The sequence below is a fragment of the Thermobia domestica genome, chromosome 4 (assembly GCF_964235325.1).
Source record: "Thermobia domestica chromosome 4, izTheDome1.hap1.1, whole genome shotgun sequence".
Lineage (NCBI taxonomy): Eukaryota > Metazoa > Arthropoda > Insecta > Zygentoma > Lepismatidae > Thermobia > Thermobia domestica.
Genome location: NC_137457.1, coordinates 214,942,857 through 214,965,445, shown reverse-complemented (window position 1 = coordinate 214,965,445; position 22,589 = coordinate 214,942,857). Strand labels below are relative to the sequence as shown.

Below are 22,589 nucleotides of genomic sequence, written 5' to 3'. Positions count from 1 at the left end.
TTATTTCTTCGCTTTAACTGATTCACGGCATAAAAAAGACAAGTGTAGATCACGGTAGGATTTGACGGTGAAAGGATTTGACAAGTGGAAAGAGCAATGCAGCTGATGTCTCGTGTTCCAGTGGTAAAATATTTTAAAGAACCGTGTTGCCCACTATTTTTGGGGTTGTACTTTCACACTCACTTTATATACCTTTAAATTTAAAAGATACGAGCTCAAAAGTAAAATCGAAATAAAAATAACCTTTAAAAAATGTTTTATATAAGAGCTAAACCTATCAAGAACGTCAAATGCAAGATGGTGCAAGGTTCTCAATATAGCGGGTTTCCCAAAATGGAGGCTTTCGGATTTTCAGTATGTTAATTAGAACATTTCCCCAGACACTTCCACCAATTTCCACCAGCGTGTTTTCCGAAATGTCGGAATCAAAGTCTAATTTATAAATCCTTAGATGCAGCAGCCATATTAGAAATGGCCGCCATTTTGGATGACGCAAACGTTAGATCACCGTGGAGTTTCGGGTTTTGAGGGATGTTGGTAAAGGTCTTGCTCACGGGGTTAAGAAAATTCACTAATTTTGTATAGGTTTCACCAAACTTTTACCCCTACAAACTGGTCTTTAACCCCTACAGCGTCACAATTAATTTAATGGGAGATTACAGCTTGCTGCACATAAAATTGAATATTTCCGTTAGTTTTAGAAATACAGCAACGTAACTGGGCTCGTTGGAAAGCTCTTGAAACGCCCAATGTCGACTTCTTCAGAATACGTTCTCGTATATGTATCCCGTTTCAAGTTATTTACAGTTAAATATCGAAAAACGGATCTAGAATGTACATTACTTTCATTTTGAGTACCCCTATTTTAAAGCAGTGTCAATGTAAGACAAGTAACCGTCGGAAATAACAATTTCCTATGTGTTTTCTGCAAAATGAAGCAAAAACGAAGTTCCTATCTTGAAATGCAGAACAGATATACCGTTTTAAGGTTTAAGAGTTGAACTCGGTCGGCTGCCATATTGAAAACGTCATATCTCGATTTCCCCGAGCCAGATATTTTGGGATTTTGAGTGAGTTGATTAGGATAACATTTTGAACATCTCCACCAATTTTCAGCTTGTTTATCAAAATGTCCGCGTTGGGTCATTTTTTGTCTAATTTTCGTTTACTAATGACGTACTTTAAATGTTTTGTCAATAGCTTTGTTTTTGTTGTTTACGTTGACTTGAAGATTTGAAGATTGACAACAGAAAAATGTAATTAACACGTGAAAATTTTCATGCAATGATTTATTACGATTTTCGACCTGGATTATCAAGACAAGAGTGCATCGATTATCTTATTTCTACATTTGGCGATGAAGCCCCATTCTTTGCAACTGTGAAACGCTGTTATAACGATTTTATTCGTGGCCGCCATTCGCTCACTGACGAAATTCATGAGGGTCGTCCAAAATCAGTTGTTATTCAAGAAAACACTGATGTTGTGCAAAACCTAGTACTGCAAGATCGTCACGGGACATACTGTGAGGTTGAGGTAACCCTGAGCATTAGTTCTACCAACACTTATAAAATATTACATGATCATTTAGCGTGAGAAAGGTTTGTTCTCGTTGGATCCCGCATGACTTGATAACAATACAAAAGGAAGCTCGCGTCGGTTGGTGTACACAAATGCTCAAAAAACATAATGGCGGTGCTTTAAAAAACGTATATAAGATTGTAACAGGTGACGAATTATGAGTATGTGCATATCAGCCGAAATATAAACAGCAGTCGACTGTATGGATGTTTCAAGATGAACCAAATTCAAGAAAAGTTGTTCGCGCTTAAAGCAGAACGAAACAAATGGTAGCCCGTTTTTTCGGTAAAACTGATCATGTGGCAATTGTGCCTTTAGAGGAGCGTAGAACGGTCAACTATGAATGGTAAACAACAATCTGTTTGCCGGAGGTCTTCGGTCAAATACGGAAAACAAACAAGTACCTTCGGATCATTCTTCATCAAGACATTGCAAGGTTGCACTCACCTCGTGTAACAACATACTATTTGAACACTGAAAAATAAAATAGACGGATCATCCGCCGTACGATCCTGATTTGCCACCCAATGACTTCTTGTTTCGAAATGTCAAGAAAAAAAAGCGTGGAAAACAGAAGAAGCAGCTGATGCGTTTAGAAACCATATTATGGAGATGTCTCAAGAAGATTAGAGAAAATGCTTTGACAGATGGTTCGAACGAATGCAAAAGAGTATTGATTATGAAGGAGAATCGAAAAACAATAAAATAAATTTCAATGACAAATTAATGTTTTTTCATTGTTAATCTCAAAATGTAAATAGTGCCTTCGTATTATATTTAGCGAAGATAAATAATGTAATCTTTTGTAATAACGATTTTAAGTTTTATCAGAAACAATAAATGCGTTTTCTATTGTTGTGGTATTTAACTCTTAATCCCGAGTGGAGTCCCACGGACTCCGCGAGTAATGTAATACCTATATATATATATGTCCTTTTATTTTTTGTGTAGCTCCACGCCCTTCTGAGTACCTCCTAGTCAGCTGAATTTGAGAGCTGCTCTGCTGCGGGCGTGCTGGAAATTTATTTCAGTGTTGCTGAAGCGTTTGAGCGGAGTCCGCTGGACTCAATGTCGGGGTTTATATAATATTTCTGTGCCATACCTGATTTTCTGTTTCTAGCAGGTGATGTGGATATAAATTATGATATCTGTCGAAATTGAATTGTTTGGTCACAACCCACTTTGAAAATGTCTCCGCCGTCTACAATTAATGCTTCTTTACCAAAATTTGCAGAGAAACTCAAAAGAATAACGAGCGATGTGTGTAGGGATTTGTCTCATGCATTGTTTTGGATGTCGTGATGAAAATGCCATCAGTTAAATTGACCATGAAAGCAAGTCAGAGATAGTACAAGATGACAGTGACAATTCATCTGATAAAGCTAAATTTGCTACGGGTGAATTTTATTATGGACGAAACAGACAAGGAGTAGACTGCAGGAACATTGGTGATATTCGTGCCCTGCAAGTTTATAAACTATTGTGTTTGTTAAAGATGCGGTGGTTTCAGTGTATTCTGATATTCTTTTCTAACAATAACAACAAAAAACAGAATTTTTGTTAAAAACAGAAAAAAAACTTTGTAGCTATGAAAAATGTGACCAACGTAATATGGTCATATTGTTAACCTAGTTGATATTCGATGTAGTGTATACCCCTTGTTTTTTAACTCTACTATGTAATAATACATTATAACATACATAAAGTACTAAAAAATAAGCAAAAGAAGTAAAAATTTAAAAACATTAATTTTTACGTGTACAAATACATAGATTATACTTCGGAGTCCTTGGGACTCAAGGTCGGGGTTTACGTGAAAAATTCTGACGTCGGGGTTTAAGGGTTAAACTGATTTGCAATACATTGCTTTCGTATCTATTATCATTTGGCCATTTAATATATCACTAATAAGCTCAACACTTTTATACAACTTGCAAAGATTTCTTAAGGGGGCAGACTACTAAATATTTTTAAAAAACTAATAATTTTTCTTTTGCCCGTTTTTCGTAAATGGAAAGAGGTAATAAAATGTAACTTTCCACAATAATAGATAATGTTATTATACACCCGAAAATAGGAATCAGAAGAATTTTCAGTGTTGGCATCCATAGAAATTACAGTGTGACTAGAATTTGAATTACTCAAAAATCTTGGTAAAGGCATCGACTAGAAAAATGAACTCAACGGTAATTGATGACATATCATGCTGTCTATGTTCCTTGTTTACTACTTTTTAAATAATGTGTCTATTTATTTTGTAATAACTTATTTATTTTGTAATAATTTATGTAAGTTTTCTAAAATAAACAGAAATATTATTTAAAAAGTAGTAAACAAGAAAGCTAGACAGCACTATAAGTCATCAATTACCGTTGAGTTCATTTTTCTAGTCGCTGCCTTTACCTATATTTTTGAGTAATTCAAACTCTGGTCACACTGTAATTTCTATAGATGGCAACACTGAAAATTCTTCTGATTCCTATTTTTGGGTGTAGAATAACATTATCTATTATTCTGGTAAGTTCCATTTTAATACCTCTTTCCACTTACGAAAAATGGGCAAAAGAAAAATTATTAGTTTTTTCAAAAATATTTCCAGCGAACTTTAAAGAATACTATGCTCTCTATTCTGTTGGAACAAATACGGAAAATCTTAGACATAAACATTAGAATATGCATTGTAGCGGAATTTCAAGAGAGTCATCAAATGATAATCCGCCTAAAGAGGAAATATGCATCTTAATACTCAGTTGCAAGCAGGCTCATACGATAATTCAACAGAAGGGCAACGACAAAGAAAAAAACTTATCAAGTTTTACTGGAGTTCTTAAATTGTTCCAAACATGCCAGTCATTTCACAGATATGGACTGTTCAGCTAAATCCAAACGATGTCGACAGATCTATTTTTATTGGTTTAACTGGAGAAAAGTAGAATAAAATGAAAAATTTGCAATGGATAAAAGTCAGAAAGAAGACAACGTTTTGTGTTTCACAGAGTTACAAAGTGATTTTATTTAACTTTAGTCATACCAGGGAAAAATCAATGTTGTTCGAACTTCTATTTTGTTTTACAAGATATAGTACTTTGTAAAATCGGATGCTTTACATTATTCGTTTCAACGTTATCGTTACTTTTGTTACTTTTCAGTTTTATACCTCCACTGATATATATATCGGGTGTGGCAAAGTAAGTGTTACAACTCTTGGGAGGTGGTTCCTGCCACTCAGACAAGAAAAAGTTCTCTTGAACTTTCGGCTATCGGACATAGTTTCAGATCTACAAGGTGTCTAAAGCGTGGGAAAATGACTTTCGGACGCCAATAGTTCGGAAACTATCCAACGTAAAGAGGGCGGGTAAAAAGTTCACTGAAGAAGTCATACGTGCTGTATTGATTTTTTTTTTTTTTTTTTTTTTTTTGTTTCACAATCCTACCATGCACGCGCAAGGGATTCCTCAAAGGAACGTAGGGAATCCCGGATAATCTGCCAAATGACAATTGGTCTAAATGGATACGAATTGATAGGGTTTCTATCAGGTAATATTAATTCGTTTGTATTAAGTCGATATCTGGAACAAATACAAAATGGCGGACAACTTCTTGCCCGTTGTGTGTGGTTGCATAATCGCCAGGTACGAATGCTTGCAAACAGTTACGTTCCGAGTATTAAGTGTAGAGAATTTGTAGCCAAATGCTCTAGAAAGACATCTCGAGTGTCGGTAGAGCACAACAGATGAAGTAGGGTGATTCTCATGTATGGAAACACGTAATGAAAAATGCCCCAAAATATATTCATACTGACTACACGTGAGTTCAAAGCTTCAGAAATGTGAGGAATAGCATAAAGAATATGAAAGCCCTTGCCTATTCACCAATAATATTCCTTCCAATCGATGCAATATGATGTACACGATTGTATATCAATAACGATGCAAAAACTGCAGCCAAGTTGAAATTGTGGAAGAGGAATTATAAAGAAATTGGGGAAAGTAAAGGAATGTCACTTGTGGGATAGCATAATCAATTTGAAAAGTGGCCAGTGTGTTGATATCGACATGTAGCTAATGGACAAATGTCAAGATATCCCACTACTGCTGGGACACTGTCCTGCGTGCGAAAAATAGGGAAATAAAGTTGTAAATTTCACTATTACACGTGGCGCACTTTCTGGTAGAACGTAACTAAAACACGAATGTATCAATGTCCCTCTTTGTCTGGGACATTGTCCCACACTCGTCTCGTATGAAAAGAAATCTGGTTCCAATGGTTCAAATTCTGATAGAACGTGAAAGTAACAAACTTGTATCATGTCCCACGTCTTCTGAAACATATGACGTACTCGAAATAAGGGGAAATACCTCCAGAAATTTGTTTCTTGGACAGAGTGAACATGCCAGGACAAAAAGGAAAATGAACCACTTTGGCACATGTAACACTACTGCTGGAACATCATACAAATTGAAAATAAAACGGCATGAGAAAGAGAGCAAAGCGTATTAAAGCTCTGATTATTTTCAACTGTGCAGTGGGAATAATAAAATTAAACACGCAAGCATGTCGGAGGGCTGTACAAGAGCGCTTGCCAATGAAATTGGGTATTCCTCAAAGGAATGAATAGAAAGAATATGAGGCTCCCTCGTAGCCTCAGGGCTAGAGCGCTCGCTTTCGCGCGCGTGTTTGCAGTCTCAAATCCTGTTGATAGCCCATGGCCTCAGATTCAAGATCCGAGTAGTGGTTCGGATCCCACTTTATACTGTAGGTTTCCGTCTCTGCCTAGCCCTGTCGATGAAAGAGGCGCTAAACGCCCTAACAAAAGCAAACAAAGAAAGTAGAGTAAATACGCACAATGACACGTAACGTTTCCAGGCATAGGAGATCTTCCAAGCATTTCTAAGGATGTTTCTTATTTGTAATCATGGGGTCCTTCTCCTCCTCCCCGTGCTCATCAGCTCTGGAGTAGGATAATGGCGGAATACGCTACTCACGAGCTAGCCGATATGCATCTCAACACTAAAACAACCGTCAACCACGGCGTCTGTATGAGGCACGCTTTCCAAATAGGCAGCTAAAGCTACCAACACTTATACTGTTTGCACGACTTCATGCTCAACTGTACGGAACTGGCTCGCTACTACCTCGTAAGTTGGACTGTGGAAGCACTGTGCAATTTTTCAGAGAGTGTGAAGGTGTTTGCGGTAGCAGTAAAGATACAGGGCCACACTAAATTGGGCTATAACAATCAGGAGAGAAATATTTTTCCTGTTGATTGTTCAAAACTCTAGACATTTGATTTTAGTCTTAATCAGTTTTCTGTTTTATTTCTAGGCAAATTCTATATTTTAAAATGTCACTGCAATGTTGCAATGAAGTTAGCAAGACTCATTAGAATCTAAATTGAAGTTGTTGCCAATATATCTTATATTTGAAGCGCGTTAAGCTTTCGCTTCCCGTCTAGAAACACGATGCGTAGTTCAGTTTCAATGCAGGCTAATGTGAATACAGTTTTATAAATATTTGAAGCAGCAGAAAGAAATCTGGATCTGGAAGTTGATATTTAAAAAAAAAAAATATTAATGTGCAAAATTTTGATAACATGGGAAATAATTAAACAATTTATAGGTATGCATAGGTGAGTAATGATAAAAGATGCTCCAACTTTCAATTTAGTTTGCTGTGATGCTAACAAATTTAGTTTCTGCAATTTTTATCATATTTAAGGTGAGTCAAGTTTATTTTGCACGATGCCAGTATGACTATCATTACTAACTGCTAAAACACTGACAATTCTGGGAGTTAGTACAATACAATTTAATTACTGGCTGATTATCTAGGCCTGTAATTCTGGTCTAATAAGATTTGTGAAGTCACGAAGTAATTCCCTGTACAAGCTACACCAAATACACTAACCGGACAGATCGTCGGAAAAGTATGTATGACCACACTGACTACAAAGTTACTCCAAACAAATTACTACAAAAATATAAGTAGAAAGCAAATTGAGATGGATTTGATAGTCACAGCACAGCAGCCTTGAGGGAACGAATGCTGATAAGAGTGCTCAAAGATTGCATTCTACTACTACCTGGAAGACAGTCTCTCAACACAAACGTATCTGCAATTATACCTTTTTGTGTAATGACAAGTCCATCACAGCAAACTCTAATGCGTAATTAAGTGAATTGGAAACTAGTCATACAGCGAAGGTACAAAAGGTAAAACAGTTAGTCGATTAGCAGAATTTCTGCTTCTGTAGGTCATAGTTCTAATGTATTTGTTCCTTTTATTTTGGGAGGCAAAGTATTCCCGCATAAGTCGTCCGCACAATGCCACTGTAGCATACTAAAGAATGCTAGACAAAAGTGTGTTGCGAATGCTCTAACTGGCTAAACAGTAATCCTTATTACAATTATGTGAACTATGCATCAACCAAAAGCTTAATCATTAGTGGGCTGAGACGAGTCTAACATTCCTCATTTCTATTATGCGAGTTCCACTTACACTTTTCATAGGAAAGAAAGTTTTCATTTATGTCATGAAAATCTGTACTACCAAAGTAAACGTAAGATCAGAAAATAGTTGCTTCTGTGTAGGATACAGTTTCGGCCTCGTACTTGATCATAGAAATGTAAGTAAACCAGAAATAAACAATTGATGATGCGTATTCGCAATACAGGACCCAAATTTGACACTTCCTCATTGGATAAATAACAAATACATCCAACTTCCTTCTGATGTTTATTGAAAGTGTTACGAGTAGAAAGTTGTGCATTCGTATTATATATTGTGTCCACCAACGTTCTATGGACACTTCTGGAGGACAGTATTATTTGGATTTTCATGCTACAAAACAACGATTCTGTTCCGTCGATATGCACCTTACATTTTAACCTGTCAGGACTTCGCGTCGACCCTAGCAAGCTCTTGTGACATGGTGGGATGGCACTGATCGCTAACTGATAGACTCAGATAACGACAGTTACTGAACTACACCAGTATTTATATTTTATAGCCAAGGATAGCCTCAAAGATGTTCAATATACGTATGACTGGTTACTAAAACATGCAGTTGTTTGCTGGTCTACTCGGGATGATTACACTTCACGGTACGTACTCTAAGTTTTGAGCAACGATAACATGTTTGGGATGTACCACGAGGCACTTTTTGGATAATCTTCCCAGTATCTTAAAATAAAACAGAAAATTGGAAATTAGGCTTCTCAGAAAATTTAATTTATGGAGTATTTGCATAGGCAGGAACGTAAACTGTCCAAAAATTCCTATACACTACTTAGGTTTTTATTATTGTTATTAAAATAAATAACCTAACACTTTTCCTTTTTCGTCAATATTGTCCGATATGTCTGAAACCATTTTTTCTCAAAAACTTTCCAATTGCATTTTCAGTTACGGTTAGAGATAAATTTAAAGTATAATTAGTACGTGTCTCTAAAGTTGTTACAAGTTACGAGATTTTACGACGATTATTCATGTGTGTGATGTATATTTGTGTGTACTAAGATCGTTTCTGTAAGAGCAGCGTTTTGATTTAATTTTCAGCCCTTTCATTTATCAAAATCTTTCATTAAATATACAAATTATTATTTTCTTTACCATTGGAGCTTGATGAAATTATTACTGCTACTTTTATGGGGCATCTGTCGAAATTCAGAACTATGCTTAGAAACAACTATATATATATATATATATATATATATATATATATATATATATATATATATATATAGTGCATGATAAATGTGTAAACCTACCCAGTTCCAATGATAGAGAAAACTCTTACTGCGTTGAATTTTCCATTTTTAATGATATACTAAACTCATAACTTGGATCATGAAACAAGATCGCCACTATAGGTCTCGTTAGATGTAGAATACAAATGGATTGAAATGGCTACTTTCGTTGAAAATTGTACGAATTGAACTGTATGACAAATTAACGGGATGTGGAATCACTTCTACAAGCACTTGAACCTCATCAAACTACAAATTTTGAGTATTTTCTGTCAGCACATTGTTTACTGTCACTATGGAAGTCCTTTATATTGACGTTCTTTGAGGTGCTTCTGATGGACGATTGTAATGGCGTTTCTAAATCAAAACTAATGAGAGAATCTAAAGCTAATGAGAAACGTACTTGTCCATAAATATTTGAAATTTGGTACGAGTGGACAGAAATTATTGAAACACTATTTTCATCGTTGCAAACCAGCCTCCTGTATTTCGGTGCTTGGATTAAAAGAGACCATTTAGATTGGATAGTTCTACCTGAAAGAAACTTGAAAGAGTGCAACCACCTGAGATGACTTGAGCTTTTCCTTTTTTTTTATCTTTGGCACCACTAATTTTGGTAAACTCATAAGAATAATGTTTCATATTTATATCATATCATAGCTGACATAATCCGTGGGACGTAAGAAGAAGATTTCATTGAATGGCAAAGTGTATAATATGGCCATAGGAAGAGCAAGAAGGAGACATAGATATGAATGGCAATTTATTTCGCTTGTGTGCATGTGCTTAATGTGATATATATGTATTCGTATCTCTTCATGTAGAATTGTTATCGTATAGAGATAAACGTTGTATTATTGTTTCAAGTACCTGTTTCGAATCTCGAACACTTTTCGTAGTTTCCCAATTTTATCTGTTGTTCGATGGACGATAGGTTCCATGAGGTCAATGTAGACATATCTATTAGTATGATATATCATTTAATACTTATTGTTTTTTTATTTCTTATTTCGTATGTTGTGTGAATGTTAAAGGAAGTTCAAAGTAGCGGTTTCTCATTATTAGTAAATTCTCATAAAATAGTCAAATTCGACGCATTAGATTTTTTCATATGTACTACTTTACAAAATACTTCATGTATAGCCTATAATCAACAAAGCAACTACAGGTGTGGAAATTTTCTATTCTGTAAACTGGAATAGACATAATTTGATTATTATGCGAAATTAGTATAAGAGATGTAAATTGTGTAAAATGAAAAGAATTTATTTACAATTCACACTGCAAATTAGAAATATCCTACTAAATTATCCATATAGAGAAAATAAACAGTGTAACGCAACAATTATTTTGTAATTTTTTCCCTTAGCATTTTAGCTATTCTTTTTTCCTTACCATTGTATATGCATTACTGTATTTTTCCGTTTTCGTAACTTCAGCTGAAGAACGGAAGGTTTCCGGTAATTCTTCGAGGGATAACAGATCCACCGGTGTCAAGCAGCATAGACTGTTTCTCTCATTTTTTAACGGTTTTATGGGTTATCATTAGTTTCCCCCAAGGTCTTCAATTGATTGAAGTACTGACCTCAGATATGATATTCTAAATTGTGTAGCCTATCCTTGATTATGTATTTGGAGAAAGCGTTAGCATTCAGGTCTAGTAAGTAAAGAACAAATCTTAGAAGACAGAATAGCTTGTACAAGTAATCAAGATTGATCAGGAATATATCTAACGTTGTTTATTTTTATAAATTTCCTTAAAGCAACACTAGGCCATAGGATTCACAGAAGTGGGGAAGGGGGACCCGGGTTGGATTTCCTGCTGGAGCCCATGTGGTTCGGATTCCGTTGAAAGGTGCGTTAAGTTCAAAATCAACTCAACTCATTCCAGAAGTGTAAGAAACATATAGAGTACTTGCCGCCATTGATTTCGGGAATTCATGAACAGAGCAGAACTGTCAATGCTAACAAAGGTCTGTATTCAGCAGTGTTTGCCGAAGAAGATATGGCGAAAATAAGGAATAATCAGTAACAAAAAATATGAAATTAGTAACCATGTTACAAGTACACAGGACAATGCATGAAGGGCATCACAAAGCACTGGATTTTACAAGACTCTATTACTGACCTCAGCATAATGTGAAGTTGCAAAGTGCGATATCTCACTATTTCGATACATATACGATCTGTTTTTGGCTGTATATTGTCACTGGCGTAAAGAAGTGGATTATGAAGTAGAATGCAGCAGGTAGTGGGACTGTGTGTGAAGTTTCTGAAGTGTCCTCATCCTGATCCAAACAAGAAGTTAATCACACTGGTATGTATGTAGTTTAGTTACATGGTCTTGTCCCACTAATCCTATTCTGGTAAGTAATTTACAGAACTCGATAGGGAACTCTTCAATGGCAGAAAAGTTTTGATGGTACACGTGGTCAATTACTTGAAGAATACTGAGAAACCTTATTTTCACCATATAAAAGCATTCATCAATATCTTCTATGTAAACAGTTGTTCGACGCCAACCTTTAGTTCATTTGGGTTCATAGATTCATCTCCTCATCAGCAAGATGACAAGAGGTCAAGTGCGAGTATCCGCAATGTAGGTAAGTAATAGTTTGTGTTGCTTGCACTTTAAAGAGCAGAACTTATACACACACGCAGTATTAGGAGTAGAAAATGGAACTTTCGGGAAGTAGATTCATTAATAAAATGTTACATTATTTTACTTCATATAATTAAAATATATTAATTTTGTGATTTATAATATATCGAAAAATGTGAAGGGATTTTAAGGGATGAAGTAAGGGATTTTAGCTGTGATTTAATATATATTTAGTAATATAATTAGGTTAGTTAGTATAACTTCAATAATGTTCTTAGAATTAAAAACTCAGTGTTGATACTTATTTAATTTTTATTTAACATTTTATCCAAGCATTTACAGTATACAGTTCAAAGTTTATACAAAGGGTTTAGGTTTATAAGAGTTTAGTTCAAGCTCCATATCGCTTTTATGACTTCTTTCATACATCATCCGTTATTCTAATTTACTTGATATAGTTACTGAAAGACATTTGATATGGGTATCCATATCCACTCCTTTGCCCAGGTGCTGAAAATTTTAAATAATAATTATTGAATTTCATATTTAACAATTATATGGATTAGTATAATACTTTATGACTCTACATCTATGAGTCATATTTAGAAAAATCAGTTCATTGTTTCCTTCAAAGCTCATTAATAAACTCTTCTGTTTAATGAGGTGTTATAATAGAAATGTTCTTGTACAGCATTTACTAAGAAAAAATCTTAGTGTATTAGAGCTACGAGTGTAAAACAACTATGTTTAAAATGTATATATAAAGTTAGTTCCCCTTTTCTTTCTTTTGTATATAGTTCTCAAGCATTCTGAAAAGGTTAAATAAATTGTTGTATGCTAATATTCCACTCAAAGTATGTAACGAACAAGTCTACGGTTATGAAGTAGCTTACTTTTCTCGCACATATTAAAGGAGAATAATTTGCTTGCTTATGCTTGTGGTGATTTTAATTTGGATGTTATTCTTTTAAAACACTCTAACAAATATCCATATGCCATTTTCATTCGTATATACACAAAAAATGGAGCCACATAGGTTAGGTTAGGTCGCTATTTAAACTCTTCATTAAAATGAATTAGACAATTATCTCATTATTTTATAAAATTCGTTTTCCGAGAGGTTATGTACGTAATAATTTGATTCCATAATTGTTGTTCATAATGTTTCAAAAACAAATGAACTGTAGGGTGACTCAAAAATCTCCTGATATAAGGTAACTCTGTTATTATCAGTTACAACAAAATGTAAGAGAGGAAACCGTCTCCAAATATGATGTTTTCAATCTAAAGTGAAGATTTTTAAATTAAACTATACGCTGTTTATTAAATGAAAATGCAACGTTGCCATTTAACTTGACCCACAGCATAAGTGAATGAAGTTATTGTCTTTTACGCTAACATGTCCATAGCCAGCCTCCATTTCAAACAGTAACTTCATTCGCTTATGTTGTGAATCCAGGAAAATGACAACGTTGTATTTTCATTTAACATTAGACGCATAAAAGTGTACAGCCCAAATAAGTGCGTATGTGTGTGTGTGTGTGTGAGAGAGAGAGAAGTTACTTATATATATATATATATATATATATATATATATATATATATATATATATATATATATATATATTTCAACATTATTGGTGTTCTTTTGTAGATGTATGGAAAAGATGTAAGAAAAATCTTAGTGTATTCTTACATAGAGTAAGAAAACTCTTAGTGTTTTAGAGCTACGATATATAAAGTTAGTTCATATTTTTTTTCTTTTGTATATAGTTCTCAAGCATTCTGAAAAGATTAAATAAATTGTTGTATGCTAATAATCCATTTAAAATATGTAACGAACAAGTCTACGGTTATGAAGTAGTTTATTTTTCTCCTAATATTAAAGGAGAATAATTTGCTTACATGTACAATTGTGCTTGTATTGATGGAAAAGGCCTAGGTTTCACACACTTTCTAGTTTGTAATATACTACTACAGGTGTCTAATTTTCCACGGTTTTCTAGAAACGGGCTCTAACGGATAAATTATGTGTACGAGTTACTGTTTGAAAGAGCAATTATTTATTATATTTTACGAGACCAATGCGCGCATTTTATCAGCTACACTTTTAAGTTGAATTTCTTTTATCAAGATATTTGTACATTTTACCTAGAGTACATCAATATTTGGGATGCTCCGGAGAACATAATGGTAAGTTCCGTTTCTGGTAATAAAGTTATTAGGAGGAATGTGTTGTTATCAAATTACAGAAGAGTTTTAAGGTAGTTTAATACTGGACATTTCTCTGCAAATGGCAGGACATGCTTGTTACCTATGCTCTGAATTGTATGGGAATGGTCAACCTTGTTGTCCAATTTATTAGAAAGATAGATAATGTCACATAACATCATGTTTGTCTTAGCTGCCCATTCCTATATCCAAATCCTTTAGTTTACGTTTTTCATTCCATTTACAGAGACAAAAATGGAAACCTAGACCATTTTTTGAAATAACGAGACTATTCAAAAATATCGAGACAATTAAACTTAGACGAATCAAGACGAAACCCCGTTTAAATACAAGTCATAAGACTCTGCATGCCCTGTTCCAGTTAATCTTCCGTCTGTCATCCTGCTTTGGCATCCCTTAATTACAATATTTGAACAATATTGAGTTGATCTCGTTACATCTTTGTCATGAAATTAACTAATACTCAGTCTTAATGCTTCCTCAACGGATGCATATTCACTAATCTCTGATACTACTGATTCTACTTACAACGATCTGAATTTAGCTGAAATCATACCCATGAACGATGAACTTCCCGTCCCTTCGGAATCTACTATATGAATAAGTTCAATAAATGTCTTCTCTGTCGTGATGAACTATTGAATCCGTTTAGTGTCTCAACCAAAAAAATTAAGTTACGTTGCGATGCTTTTCTCCTATTTTTGTTCTACATACATATATATATATAGATTTTTCATTACTTTCTTCTATTTTCTTTTCTCTGACGTTTACATATGTATAGTTCTCATATAGGAACGGTAAACTTTAATTACTTTATTTCCCTCATAAAGCAGCATACCATGAATAATTCCATATATAAGACAGAGATAAGCATATTGTTTACACATGAAGTGACTCTACCCGAATGTTCTAGTCCTTTAATCCTCATGTTGTTTTTATTATATTATATTGGGATTATATTTATACGAAGATAGCAAATTTCATATGTAAATTTGTAGAGCAAAGTAAATCATAGACGTATATGTTATTATGAGTTATATATCTATATATATGAAAATTAAAACCCGAGATGGAAATCTTTGTATTAGTTTAATTTAAATTTCCTATTTAGCTGTATGTATTTGCTTTTTAACCGAAAGTATTTTAAATTTAATTCATCAGGTTGCAATTACGTACCAGCAGAAGTGTACGTTTACACTTGTTCTGCCATTCTTGTGGAAATATAGATAAATGATTTTGGCTTTTTACAATAGCCTATTTCTCGCAATGATCACCCTACTGTGGAACTACTCTAAAATATTAGATGATGTTAAGCTTACTTGTATTTCGGTTCAGCTCATTCTAGGAACACAATACTATTACACAGATGTTATACAATAGATCCAGCTCATGAATCCCTGATGGTGGCTTGAGCTTGTTAATTTCAGAATCTGACTTACAGCGTCACTATCTCTTCTTAACCTCAATCCATAACATTATCGAAGTATGCGACCTTTACGTGTCTGAACTTTCCGTTTACCTGTTTGTCCAGAGTATACTTCCTTGACGTCGTGTTCATTCTAGAGACTCGACCAGATCTATAGAAGATTTTAACTTTTTTGCCTTTGTCAAGATCATTGATATTCAAGCTTAGATTTAGAGTGACTTTGTTTGTAGTTCTCACATAAAATTTAATCGTAACAATATTCCTTAAAAGAAACCTTCAATTTCATTTAAATATCAGAATTCTTTGAAATGGAATATCAGTGTATCATTGAAACTGATTTACCATTCTTAGTGCAGGGAAAAAGCAAATATTAATGTATTTTTGGGAGAAAAGTGTTAAACCTTGCAATTCAGATATTATTGTTATTTTCAAAATACGTAAATTCCAACGAAAAGTTGATTTCTATGCATCATTTTCTTTCTCTTCAAGTATATATTGTCATACTTTCCCTCGCTGCCTGAAAATTTATTTTGACAAAGACAACAAATTAATTCCAAGATGGCAATACTCATACTTGTTGCATTCTTGAAGCTTCTTCTCTTTGAGACTTTATAGAGTATTAGAGTCCCAATGCAATCATACACTGTCTATTTTTCAACGGGTTATCCTAAAGCATTCCATAGAATTGAACATCAATATCTGTTTCATAAGTCGACTCATTTTCATTTCACTAATATTTTCCATTGTACAACCTTTGCTTTGGTAGACTTAAATCCTATTTTAACTACACGCTGAGTAAAACAAAACGTTTATCGTAAAAATTATTAACGTGTAACAGTTTCGCCAAATATCCACTGGCTTCATCAGACACTATCTGATGAAGCCAAGTAGATAGTTTGTTCAGTACATAGTCAGATGTTTCTAATTCAAGCGACAGTTTTTCGCATATGCCCTACGTATTATACACAAGGTGTGTGAGAGAATGCATATCTGTCAAAGACTTATATTGATTATATACGCACATCCAAAACTCCGTTGTACCAAATGTAATATAAAGCATGTATCCCTGAATTGATCTCTAGTCTGCTTTAATATAAATGCTAACTTTCAGGATTGTACAAGGAAAGTGGCTTTTGGATGTTATCACCAGTAATACTTGTGAAACAAAATGCCAGTAGTTACATTTAAGGTTATTCATACAAATAACTTATGCAATATATACCAACTACTTGTTCTTAATCTCTCATTTTAAACTTTGTATTACCGAAGAAAAACTTTGGCAAGAACTGTGTGAACTCTTAGACAATATATTGCCTTATTGATTCATCTTGTTAATAAATCTATAAACAGATTTTAGTTAGTACAGTACTATTAAGAGCAATATAATTACTTGATTCTTCTTTTATTCCTTGATATGTGTGCTGATAATGCCATGTGCTTATCACTCCTAGCTTTCTTACACCATTCTGCGAACATATTTAACTTGTTTATCGATATTTTGTAATATATTTTCATTCTCTTAAATTGATCGTGCAGTAGTAGGACAACTAATTGCGCCTCTCCAGAAAGTTTTTAAAGATTTTAATATTTTAAAGTTCATGTTCATTTATCTTTCAAACAAAAATAATATATTTTTTTACGAGAGTTGTCTAGCATATCAAGGGGATCCCTTGCCTTATCTCCTTCTTTATATTGTCCTCTGCATCATTTATGGAGATTAATAGCTTTCCAAGTGAAGTGTCGAGTCAAATCTGAAAAATCCATAATGTGCTAACTTCATTGATATATATTTCTGTGGCTTGCAAACATGAGTTTCAATATCGCAGAGCTACTCTTAAGTTCTTTAGTAAAAATACACGCTGCATCGTAGGTTATTATGCAATTTCCATTACCTTTCCGCTAATGATGTTAGCATGGTCTGCAAGAGAGATATGAAAGCACATTTGTACTAGTAGTTACTTCAAGACGGAAAGAAAGAAATGTTTCAATTGTATTTTGCTATTTAGTAAGTGGTAATTATTAGTTTTTAAATTTGCTGATCGCAGACTGTTCAACTCCACAATTAATAGGTAAAGACAATAATGCAAATTGCATTGGTAATATTGAAAGCAAAAATGACTTGCTAGCATTAATAACTAATTTTCGAAGCTAAGTATTTGCAGCGCATCGGAAACTGCTACAACCTTCCATTTACTATCTGACGAACTACAGGAAGACAGATCAGATATAAAACCCTTAATTGAATTCACGTTATGAAGTTCAGACGTACAAAATCGGAAGCGCTGTCTACTGGGCCACAACTGCAAGTGCCAGGAACTGTTACCGTTGGATGGAACCCGAATTACTTGTTTTAGTTCATTACAAAAATCTGTGATTTAAAAAAGAGCAAAACGTATATTCAATAAAAAAGATTCTGAAGAATCCCTGTATTATATAATGGCACACTTGTTATACGTCTATAATTCTTATATTTGGGTGATTCTGAAATTAAGGGGAATTTTCAGTCCCTCTGATTTTTCAGCTTCTAGATATGCAATATTAAATTAACAAAGTTATTATTACATAAAAAATAATTAGTACTTTGTGTTCTCCGAGTTTATTTTAACATTTATTTTATTTTTCTGCTTTTAAAAAAGCGAAAAATATGTGAAATGTAACCTCCGTGGAGTGTCCCCACCAGCATTTTTCAACATTAACAGAAGAGAAAAACATGTTTTCACTAGAAAATTCGTGAAAACTCCGCATAAGTTGCTACTGTAAGACATAAATAATGAAAATACTTAGCAAGAAATTAAATTTTAAGGCCATTTTCATGGCCCATTTAATGCGAAAATATTGTCCCTGGGTTGTGAGGTAACCTCCATGGAGCACTTTTAAAATTACCAGAAACTCTACTAGGAAGCAACACTGTCCAGTCTCTAGATCTGAAAGTGAAGCTCAGAGCAGCCATTTTGTGAGTGATATGTTGATAAGTGTGTGTGCAGTATTGTGTTCGTGAAAAATCTTCACATCTTGTGGAAAATAGGTGCGTACTCTTTCATCTTGTAACCTCCATGTATTTGCTAGTTTTATTATTAAAAATGTTGAAAATGATTTTTCAATTGATTATTGTTAAAATAGCGGTTTTCCTACTAAAAACGAAGTCATTGCATATATAGTCTTCTAGCTTTGAGTATCAGGCTGTCTGAAGTGCACTTTTATAACCTCCATGGAAGTAACCTCCATGGTTTCTATCTAGCATGGAGGTTACACATGATCCATGGAGGTTACCATAATGAGCATTTCATGATATTATTATAAAAAATAGTTATATATTTGAGTTACTATCAGCTTCTTCTTGAAATGCTACCTATTAGAGCTACCCGGAGGAAAAATTCAAAAAATTTCATCATATGTTTGCTAAACATGCTACTATAATATAAATTACATGTAGTCTTCAATAATATATGATTTGGTTGATGAATATTGAATTAAAATTTAATTAAATGTTATACATGAGTAAAATTTCGAAATAGAACATCTGTACCATTTGTTGTTGCTTATCTCTTTGAACAAAAGCACTAAATGTTTGAAGTTAGGTGTTAGGATGTGCACTTTGTAGAGTCCAAGCTAATAAAAACAGGTTTGTTGCTGATTAAACCTGGATTATTAAAATTATTGATTTACTTTTTAATTTTATAGAGAGAATGGCACCAAGAAAAAAAGAATGGTAGTGAAAAAGTAACAATGGAATCAAATAAAAGCGTTAATTGTGGAGAGAAAAAGCCAAGTAAGGTATCAGAAGTAGGAAAATGAAAAGAGAATCAGAAAGTCGAAGAAGAGAAAGAATAAAAGCAGATCCTGTATTATACGAAGAATTCAAAATAAAAGAGAGATAGATACAAAGCCAGAACTACAAGGGAAATGATTTTAAAAAAATAGCAGACATGAGTAAACGAGAGAAAAGGGCCAAGAGAAAAAATACGTGAAAAAGTTAGAAGGCATAAAGAAAAGAAGAAACGAAGAAAAGAAGGAAGCAGGAAATAAAATGATGGAAGAGGCAACTCCTCCTGACAGTGATAATGGTGGTAACAATCGAAATGTCGTAAGGAATGATATTGTTGTGCCTAATTTTGACCGGGTGGAAACCAGCCGAAAGAAAAGTGGTAAGAAAATTGCAAAACGAAATAAAACTATCAAGGAGAAAGCAGACTTTAGTAAATGAGCTTCGGGGTCATTTTTCGCGAAGTGCTAGTGCATAGTTAAAGTTTTAATATTACAAACTGGGAAAGCGCAACAGCCAAAAATAACGGAGAAAAAGCGTCTTGAAGTTTCCGACTCGCCGCATATATCGTACGACGCATGAAGTTATCAAGTGACGGCGTGTCAGATTGAGGAACATCTACGACTCACGTGCAAAGGGTGCCGGGTTTGGTTTCCGCCCGAGTAAACTTTACTTTTTTTTCTTCAACCAATAAAGTAGCCATTTGTAGCTACAAGTAAACTATTAATTCTCCATATGTTTATTATGAATGAAACAATAGATATGTTGAAATCAGTTGTACAATCCTTCAATGTTCCATGTTAACTATCAACAAAATGCAATCTATTCCATAAATATATTGATATCACGAGTTATATTATGGTTGCCCCAGTCATTGTGTAAAAAATGTTATTCACGCTTCGTGTTTACATCTGTTGACAGTGCACGAATTATAACTGAAATGAGGGGAGCAATCTCCTTTCGTTATATCTACCAAACGGGATGGAAGTGCCGTCAAGTGGCATGGAGAAGAAACACATTGGTATTAAATATGCGCAGACTAAGCTGCTTTCAATGTAATCCTGACACTAAATGCAGTCATTTTCATGAGGGACAATACAACTCTGTGGCTGCTGCACAGAGAAAAATCCGTTCTCCGGACAGCGGTAAAAAAATATACGGTATCCTCTTGCTTACTATAGAAATCAGTACGGAGCATAAATTATTCGCATGCTGCATAGGCACTGCCCTTAGGTGTTACATCATGCCGTTGCAGGATGTCTGACATCTAACAGTTTTCCGTATATCACATGCATATACTTCTGTTACCTTCGTCAGCTATATGTTATGTACGTCCATTTGTATGTGAGATCCTGACCGCCGACGTAGTTTCATACGGAAAGTACGTATAGATGGAACCTTACACAGAAAGTATTATAAAACATGCGTTTTCAGTTATACGTCTGCTGTACGTTAAGTCAAATAACTACAGGAATTACGCATGTGACCTATCTTTTTAAGTACGCCACCCACATTTTTTTCTCAGTGTGTTTCAACCATAAAGTGTATTATTTTATGTAACAGCATTTATGAACTGCTACAACTTGTTTTCAGATCTTCGTACTCTTACTCTAACCTAACGATGCTCAGAAGTTTCATTATAGTTACGTGTTAAAAGTTCCGTATTTTTACTTAACTACTGCACCCAGTACCAAATAAATCTCAACAAACGTTGTGTTATCAAAATGTGTAATACGCCAGTGACAACGAAAACGATGCCAAATTTTTTGGGATATCGAGAGAATTTACACAGCAAACTCTTTTGTTATGTTGAAATTATGTACTCCAGAAACACCATCAGACATTACGTGGCCTTAAAATGTCTACTGACATCTCCGAATAAAGTCGAGTTTTTTTACAAAATAGAGGCAGGACTAATAATTGTGTTTCCCTGAAAAGCAAATAGAGCCACTGTGGATTTTTGCTGGATTGGAACAACTTTTCTTGGAAAATAAAACATTCCGGTTTACGTTTACTGCAATTTTAGCTGTGTGCACAAATCTATATTAAGCATTCAATTCAAAATATTACATTGTCTTACATTTTACCAGTGAATAAAACTTAAATATATCTTCACTGAGTATGTTTTGTAACCTCCGTGGATACTAATGTAACCACCGTGTTTGTCAAAATAATAAATTACCATTTTTTTTTAAAAAATGTATATTTTCTTGACCTCATCCACTGTAATGATTCTATTTGTTTAGCCCTTAGGTGTGTAAAAAATAAATTATACATTATTTCTCCGATTTTTAATTTTAAGATTTTTCCAATGCCAAAATTCCCCTTAATTTCAGAATCACCCATTTATGAAATTTGCATGTTTTACTACTCTTTTCAAAATAATTTTCTTGAGCAGTATTTGAACATTTAACCATTTTGTGGAAGACGAGTTGCTCAACCTTGACAACCACTTACTTTTATTGTTCTAAAGCATCTCACTCCATAAAATTTGCTTAATATGAAGGTATTTCCAAAATGTTGAATCTCTGGAGCGACTGAAGTCGGATAAAAGTTCTCTCGTGGGATAATTATACAACTCAAATTTGGCGTCATTTATCACCATCAAATAAGATCAGTGTATAGAAAAATATTTATTATCAATTTGCACATCCTATATTTTTCTTTCTCTGTTCCAGCAATTTCTTTTATATTTCTGAGCTCTAAAAGGGCTGATGCTTTGGATTCTCTCTTAAAATAACACACAAAGATCCCACATTATGCATCTCAAAACAGCAGAATCATTAATATTCTAGGTGTTAAGAAACCCTGATGATTTTATTTCTTATGTTGAGATTTTGCTAAAGGGAAACAGTGGTGATTATTTTATTCTGCCATCATCATATATCTGCCTGTATTTGGTGTATGAAATTCCGTTTTTTAAAATATTACCTGAAAATTATGACCCTTGGGAGTTGCTTTAGTGTAGAAATTAACAAATGAGGTAATGATATTTTATTTAATTTTCTCACATGTAGACTACTTATTTTAACATCGTGTAAAGCTTGACCTCTGAGGAACTTGTATTTTCTACTACATTTCTGATTGTAGCTCAATTATTTATTATTACAGATTATTTCTTGAACAGAGAATTTTACAGAGAATTTTGAAGATTATTTCTTTTGTTGTAGCATTTGACAAAATGCTTCACTTTCTCGCTAATTCCCCATAACGTTTTTATAATATAAGAAAAGACAT

General features: G+C 33.9%; 1 protein-coding gene across 6 annotated transcripts in view; it reads right to left on the bottom strand.

The window, feature by feature from the left end:
• Positions 1-22,589, bottom strand: part of LOC145683440 (uncharacterized) — a 501,171-nt gene that overhangs the window by 114,490 nt on the left and 364,092 nt on the right. The window lies entirely within an intron of this gene.